Source organism: Silene latifolia, chromosome Y (genome assembly GCF_048544455.1).
Source record: "Silene latifolia isolate original U9 population chromosome Y, ASM4854445v1, whole genome shotgun sequence".
NCBI classification, from domain to species: Eukaryota; Viridiplantae; Streptophyta; class Magnoliopsida; order Caryophyllales; family Caryophyllaceae; genus Silene; species Silene latifolia.
In genome coordinates this window covers 277,449,034-277,457,229 of record NC_133538.1, presented here as the reverse complement: position 1 = coordinate 277,457,229, position 8,196 = coordinate 277,449,034, and the positions used below count along the sequence as shown (strand labels likewise).

Sequence of the window (8,196 nt, the reverse complement as noted above, 5' to 3'; positions counted from 1 at the left end):
AGACGAGTTTATTACTAACTTTATTATTTTAGTCACAAATATAATTTGATGTTTATTTAATATATTATAGGACAACGTATTGAAAGAGGTAGAAGAAGGGAAATTCACTCCCAGTGGTCGTAATGACGTTCTTGCTAGAGCGATCGGCCGACCCGAACATCCAGGTCATTTGAGGGGCGTCCGTTACGAGGTTGAGTAACGAAATATTATGGGACAACTGCCCCGATAAAGAAGAAAAGGAAGACTAAGTCTGAGAAGGCTGGCATGGTACCATTTATTCTATTATTTTCATTTAAGTTCAATTCACATGTTATTGTTGGGATAAAAATTGCTGAAACATTACATTCTTGGCACGCAGCTCCAGTTAATGGCATCCGTACTACTAAAGTTGAATGCTGGAGGCAAGCTTTCTGAAGAAGAAGTGAAGATGATGGAGGATGTCATTTACAAAGGGGGTAATAAGGTACAACAAATTGGTCAAGAGGCCGCTACTACCTTGGCAATACATGAGAAGGAAGTATCGGTCAACGAGATTCAGAAGGATCAGGTACCTAATGCGTCTGAAGTTGTAACAACTAAAGCCGACCAGGTACCTAATACTTCCTTATTTTTCTTTTCTTTTTTTTTGGGTAAGATCAGGAGGTGTGTTCCCTGCCAGCTCTAATGCTATAACTACTGACATCGTGCCATTGGTTAATTTTATTAGGTAAATAATGGGTCTGAAAAGGAGATGCAACTTGAGAAGACGGCTGTAACACCCCGGTTTATGAAGGAGCCTTAGGCAAGACATTCCCTAATAAACCGGACTGTTACCAACTCGGTTTCCCGAGGTAGTGAATAACAAATTAAACTCCAAGGCAAATTATATGAATACTTTAACTTAATTATAACAAAACTTCTTACATCAAATTACAAGAATTAACATGAAAAAAAGTGAAAGTCTTCTAAATAGTGATCTAGCTACTAAGTCTTCCGATCCAGTGCCTCACGCCCATCCAGCTCCCGTCCTATCTCTTAAACCTGTCAAGTCTGCTCGCCAATAATTGGGTCGTCACAGGTGTTCACGAATACACAAGGTCAACCACGAGGTTGAGTAGGGAAAACAATGAAACAACAAAATATGATATGTATGATGCATGCTCCTCCGTCACCTCCATCTCCATCTCAACTCACATCTCATAACTCATAACCCGAACGCCCACCATACCGATCCCCGGTAGACTATATATATCGACCGTAGTCGATCCGCCACTCCACTGAGGACACCAGGGCAAGTCTGCGAACCCGCCCGGGCCTTATCACAACATCACCATCACCACACCACGTCACCACAACATCCTCTATCTCCAATGCATATGAATGCTCAGCAGTAAACAATGTAATACAATATGTATACCAATGAATGAAATCATGTCAGGTACCAAATGTTGTGATAACACACTCAACACGAACCATTCAGTCGACCATATTATAGCGTAATCAACAACCACGAATCAAGTCACGTTCACAACTTGGTCATATGAAACACAAACAAGTCAACACAATTCAATAACACGATAAGAAGTCAAGTGTATTTCCCTACCTCCAAGTGCCAGCAAATCCAAGCTCACACAAGCAATCAATTATGAACCTTCACATATCCATCACCTACATAACATAATTATATATAATTACCACCTACTCAATCAAATAATCATGCACATAACCTAGACTCATCATAACTTAGTAGGAATATCAACTTAAAGAACAAACACGATTTTTCCTGATTTTCCAGCACATGACAGACTCGGAATAAAACACATAACTAATTCCAGAAAAATCAAATTGATACAAGGCCAATTGAATTGGAACCCCATGAGTCTTAGCTACAAATTATATCTAACGTGTTTTTCCCAAATTCCATACTTATCAAGAGTTTCCAGACTGATTTCCAAAAACTGACAGAAACCGTCGCATAAAAAGTATTGATTAATAAAACGAGTTTAAATCATTATTTTTCAGAAATTCCAAATCCTATTATCATCTAGACTATACAAAGATTATGTATGAAGAAGCCTCATAACTGAATCGACATAAAAATTAAGGTTTCAAATCATTTTCCACAACCAAATCAGATTCGCGGACTTTTCAGCGACATGTTCATAAATAAATCACCTAGGACAAACCACAAAGAATTTGACTATGATATTTTATATGCATAAACTAGACATCAAATAAACAGGACTCTCTTTTCAAACTTTTCGAAAAAAACGACTTTAAAATAGTATAAACAATGGAATGAAATCGACTTACAAACAGGGAATCGAATTAGGTTGGAATCGATGAGCAATCTTCAATCAAATGCAAGGATCGTGTGTGTGTGTGTTGGTGTGCGTCGAAAAGAGGGAGGCGGGTGAGATGAGGGTTGTGTAGTGTTAGGGTAAAAATTAGGTTAAGAATTAGGTAAAAACATGATGTTGGGTGTTGGGTTAAACATGTTATTGGGTAAACTCCAATGGGTCGAGGGTAAATGGGTTAGCTCACATCTCGAATTCCATGTAAACCCGTCTCAATTAACTTACGAAACAACTCGATCTTACGATACAACGCGAGTCAAGTAAAATAACTTAACGTAATTATCGTCTAAACAATTACCCGACTTAAATAGTAAAATAAAATACGGAGTATTACAACGGCTGATGGAAAAACATACATCCCCTTCAAGTCAGTTCCTTATTTTCAGTAAGGTATGCATGAAGTGTTTAATTAGTTAAATTTATATGAATTCTATTAAAATTTTGAGATATAATAATGTATGTGTATATTCTTCAGGCCGTAAACAAGAGGCCAGTTATTCTTGCTGACCCTAAATTCGAAAATCCATATGTGCGTGTTGGCCGCGGTCTCGTAGAAATGGACACCAAATCAGCAGCGGTAAATGTAGTAGTTCATGGCGAAAAACTTTTGCAATCATAGAAAAGTAGAGATACCTACAGTCTTTCCAGTCCATGAAAACTTTCAACTACCTGTCCCAGTTCGTGACGACATTACCGTTCTGGGAGATGCGGTTAGGAGTTTCATCCAATGGCCTGAAACTCACATCTACTTGGCTCGGTCGTCTCCGCCTCAGCAGTCGAAAGCAGTTCGGGTTAGAAGAAATACCTTTATATATATGTTACATTTTTAATTGTTGAATGCTTTTATATGTTAAATATATATGTTATTTTTTTTTTGTAGGGAATAAAAACGTCGGCTTTGGCGGATAAGCCTAATGTCCGGGGACTTGATGAGGTATTTAATTAACTTCTCCATTTTTATGAAAACCTCCCTTTAATTTTTTTTGTTTCTGTATTTCTAAAAAGCATGGAAATTTTTTGTATGTGTAGGGAACAGAAAAGCCGGCTAAGGCGGATAAGCCTAAGTCCCCGGACATGCCAACTACCTCGTCCAGACAACAAACTTGATGAGGTATTTAATTAACTTCTCCATTTTTTTAAAAACCTCGCTCCCTTATATTTTGTCTATATTTCTAAAAAGCATGCATGGTAATTTTGTGTAGGGGACAAAAAAGACTGATAAGCCTAAGTCCCCAGTCATACCTGCTACTACTACCTCATCATTGAAAGAGCAGGTTGATGAGGTATTTAGTTAAGTACGTTTTTATTTTTATTACTCCAACTAGGATATGTTACCTTTGGATTTTTTATTATTTTAATTATCTACATGTGTAGGCTGGTGGTAGTAGCACAAAATCAAAGAATCATTATTTCCCCGACCTGAAAGAAGTTAGGAGTTTAAACAACTCACAATATTCTGGGAAGGATTACATGCAAAAAGTAAGAATGGTGACGATGAGGAAACTGCATGAGGAGGCTAACGGTCGCATAGCCACCGAGCAATTGATAGTTATTCCGCTCGAGGAGGATATTCTAGGGGTTGAGCGCGAAGCACTTATGTCATGGGATATGCTAGCCATTTTGGCTGGCCTAGACCAGATTGATGTCCAACACCTATTTGTTTGGATGAAGTAAGTTTCTTAATAAATAATTTCATATTTTAATATTCTGACTACTAGATAGTGTTTTATATACAGGAATTAATACCGCAATAATGTAGGATATTGAAATTGAGAGTGATCCCCGAGAAGAAGATTCCATCTGATCAATACGGATTCCTGTGCCCCTATGTTTTATCTTTATTTATTCTGGTATTCTCGTTCGAAGATCGGGTAGATTATATTGCTCAGCAATTGGCGACAACCAAGAAGCTGATTTTTGCCCCTTATAATGAAAAAGGGTAATAAACAAATTAATATTACGTTTTCCCCTACAATTGCATTTTCATAACTAATATATGTACTTGTTAATAATGATGATGTCTCTTGATGTAGGACTCATTGGGTGCTAGCAGCCATCATGCCGACAAAGAAGAAAGTTTTTTGGTTGGACTCTTTACATAATCAACCAAGCGAGACTTTTAAGCGCTTCATTAATAAGTAAGTTTATAATATTGATTTATTTATAATAACATTAAGTTTGAATTTTTATTTATAGCAAAAAGCTCATTTTTGCCCCTAAAAAAATGAGTTTCTGCCTCCTTTTATTTTTTTAAAAAAAGGGCCTTTGAGAAGAGAAGAGCTAACGATCATGATCAACCCACGAAAGATTCTGATGATGGCCCTGATTTTATTACGATAACAGGGGTACGTGCTCAAATACAATACATTAAGTGCAAAAATGTGTGTTTAATACTAATACAATACCTAAAGTTAAAGATTCTGATGTGAGCCTTCTCTTGTCTGTTTGTTTTTATGTAATAATAGGCCCCTCACCAGCCGGATAGCATACAATGTGGATACTACGTTTGTTGATTCATGTTGGAGATTATTAGGCGAAGATATATCCTTATTCCAGAAAAGGTTAGTAATTTAATAATGTGTTTATTACTTTTTTTAAATTAGAGCTGATGTTGTCTTGCTTGCTGCTACACCATGATGTTGCTAAGCAGTATTTGATGTTGTTACAATAATGTCTTGTCTTTGTTTTTTCCGCAGTATGTAATCAACCCGTCACAAGAGATTCAGCACTACTCAAGTGTAGATATAGACGAGGTAAGGGACATGTTGGGTAAATACTGTTAGAAAAGTAGATCTATATACTCAACATATTCATATATGTTTTGAATTTAATTTGTCATAAAATTAATAAATGAATCTTATGCATGCAAACTTTAATAAAAGGAGATAAGAAACTCAATTTCTCACCAAATGAAATTTGGTTTTATGGGCACTAACAAATTCACCTATTTGTTAGTTCTTGAGTTTTCCCTTAAATGGATGAACAAAAGGTCCAAATTAGAACCTCTCCCAATTGTGAATACCCAAGGAATACATCTTAAAGACTAAAATAATATGATCTAGTATTAAGATTAGTCTACTTAAAATTGACACAAAACATTGATTTTACTCTTAGAATTTCGGTTCAAGAGATAGTAATTTTGTGACTTTATTTCTCTAGAATTATCATAAATTGTAGAGAGTTTTTGATAGATTTTCTTACACTAGAAAAATAAGATGAAAAGAATGAATTAATGAATTGAAAAGAAAAACTCTTTTCTTTTCTTCTATGGTTGGCCGAAAATTGGCCTTGGGTAGTATGTCCAATGCCTTTTATTATTGCTCGTCTCAAAAGCTTAGGTTTGCATGGCTACTTGTTAGCTTTCATCATTGTGTTTTCCACTTAAACAATTAACACAATTTCTCCACTAACTCCCTCCATAATTTCGGCACTTTCATTATAAAATGGATGGTCCAATTTATTTTGTCATTTGTCAATTTGTCACATGTAACATGTTACATGACATGTCACAATGTAATGTATTTTTAACTTATGAAAAATCAATATACTCATAAAATATGTCATTTACAAAATCGACTAGTAATTCGTAATTACTCGTACCAAAAATGTTTTCAAATTATAAATTACAAAATTCTGTATTTATAATAATTTATTCATTCCGTTTCAATTGTTTCTGTAAACAATGATTTCATCTAAGTAATAAAACAATTCGATTACTTAGACCGTGTCTCATTTGATCATATTTACAATAAGATACGTAAATTATACTCACAAAATCATCCGTCAATTTTAAGCAATTTAATTAACTCGTATCGGTATACGATTAATTAAATAATCAATTAAGACTATTTCCCTATAGGTATGACCTAAGGGGATCAACGATCACCACCGTCCGCACGACGATAATGTCAAACTCTAGTCAACCAATCATTACCGATATGTGTGGACCAGTTGACTGTAAAATATTACATCCCACATGTATTCTTAAAATGAGATTTAATAATGATATTTAAATCATGTGATCGCACTATTGTTGAGGACACATTTCCCAACAATCTCCCACTTGTCCTCGACAAGTGTGCGTCACCAATTATCTTGTCCTATTAGTATCTCCCACTCAATGCAAGGTGTCTTTGGGGTCGTACTTGCAAGTGATCATATCGATAGTGGTTTCCTCGATCTGGAGAATAACTGATTGACCGGATTTATCTATCATATATACCTTCCGAGCGTGGCCACGCATTTCCAGTTCATTACTCCTCGAGTGGCCCTGAGATATTGTTTTAACCCTGACAAGGGGGTGGACAATTCCTATCGCACTTATTCCCTTCGACTAGCCACAGCCATCATAACCCAAAATATGCCCATTTGACTCCATTTACGAAGGTCGTAGTAACACAAATCAAAGTTAATCTGAAACGTGCCATCTTAGGCGAAGTCTTTAGTCAAAAGAATCGACTCAAGAGAATACTATAGCAACTCTCGCCACGACCAGGCTATATAAATTGCCAGAACTCTATAAGCGATCATAAGGCCCGACAAAGTGTTCCTAATATGCCGCCTATGTGATCGACTAGTCATCTCACATGACTCTATGGCACTTGAACTTGCCATCAATCGCATCACACTCTAGTCACTTCGAGACGTCACCTCATACAAGCGACTATGGGCTAATACTATGTTAATCCGGGTTCACTTTAACGGGGTTCAACGTTGTCTCTACAACCCGTTTGGATGTAACAATGTATAATAAAAGAGTTTTAAAGTAAAACTCGAACGACAAATGCGATTATCACATATGAATAGTCAATGCCTGATTACTATTTCATGTTCTATAATCTATTTTGATCTTGTACGTAGTTGTTCATTTCAATTCAACTGAAATGACATGACTCATCATGTTTAGCCTTTGAGAAGGCTTTGGTTGGTAGGTTTTATCAATTTCTTGTACCTTACTCAACCTTACTACATACTCGTTTTCCTTTGTAATGTATACATTTGCATTACAAAACTTTCTGAGTACGTGTTGAGATCCAATCAAGACATAGGCCCTCTAGCCTAAGAATAGCTCCCACTTTGTTTTCACAAATGTGTGCGGACTCATCCTTCTTGCACATCTCATGATTGCAAGTGTACTCAATTTCCGTTATAAATATCTCTCATTGTTCTTTATTGCCTAGAACGATTCTAGAAAATCTACTTCTTAATTAACATTGCCACAATGGTATCTTAACCATCCTAATGTGTTTTGATTATGGTTTTATCGGAAACCATGCGCAATCTCCGTCAATTGTCACTTGTGTAACACCCTTACACAAAATTGCATCATAAACACTTTGCATCATAGCCTTAATGCTTCTGCAAGCACTTAAGGGTAATCTTTATGGCTTACTTGGTAAAGATTACTTAAATTCGATTTTGAAAACAATTCATCATACTTAAAGTATATGAAGTGTTACATATCATTACTTATTTAATTGATCCGGCAGCGGAAGCAAATGTAATCAATCAAATATGTTCAATTTAATTGAACTAGTCATGAATCTTATCAACGTAAGACTTCTTATTGACGCTAATATCATGTGGATTTATCTTCATAAATCCGGATATTAAAGATGTATTATAATACTCCAAAAGTCTTACATCATTCGCAATGATCAATATGTCATTCACATATAAGACTAATTAACATTTTCGTAACTCCCACTAAACTTCATGTATAAACACAACTTCTCGACTTATAGAGAAAAGTTTTATCACATGATCAAAATGTTGATTCTAACTCATTGATGTCCTACTTAAGATTCTCTCTTAAGTTTCACATTATCTTAGGATTGCAAGAATCTATAAAACTCAAGAC

The 8,196-nt window shown here is 35.7% G+C and overlaps 1 long non-coding RNA gene across 1 annotated transcript; it reads right to left on the bottom strand.

Moving 5' to 3' along the window:
• Positions 1-885: 885 nt before the first annotated feature.
• Positions 886-2,525, bottom strand: LOC141633627 (uncharacterized). Its single transcript, XR_012538411.1, has 3 exons — positions 2,293-2,525; positions 1,583-1,647; positions 886-1,029 (listed from the first exon to the last, which is right to left on the bottom strand). It is a non-coding gene; the product is annotated as an uncharacterized LOC141633627 (long non-coding RNA).
• Between the last annotated feature and the right edge of the window lie 5,671 nt (positions 2,526-8,196).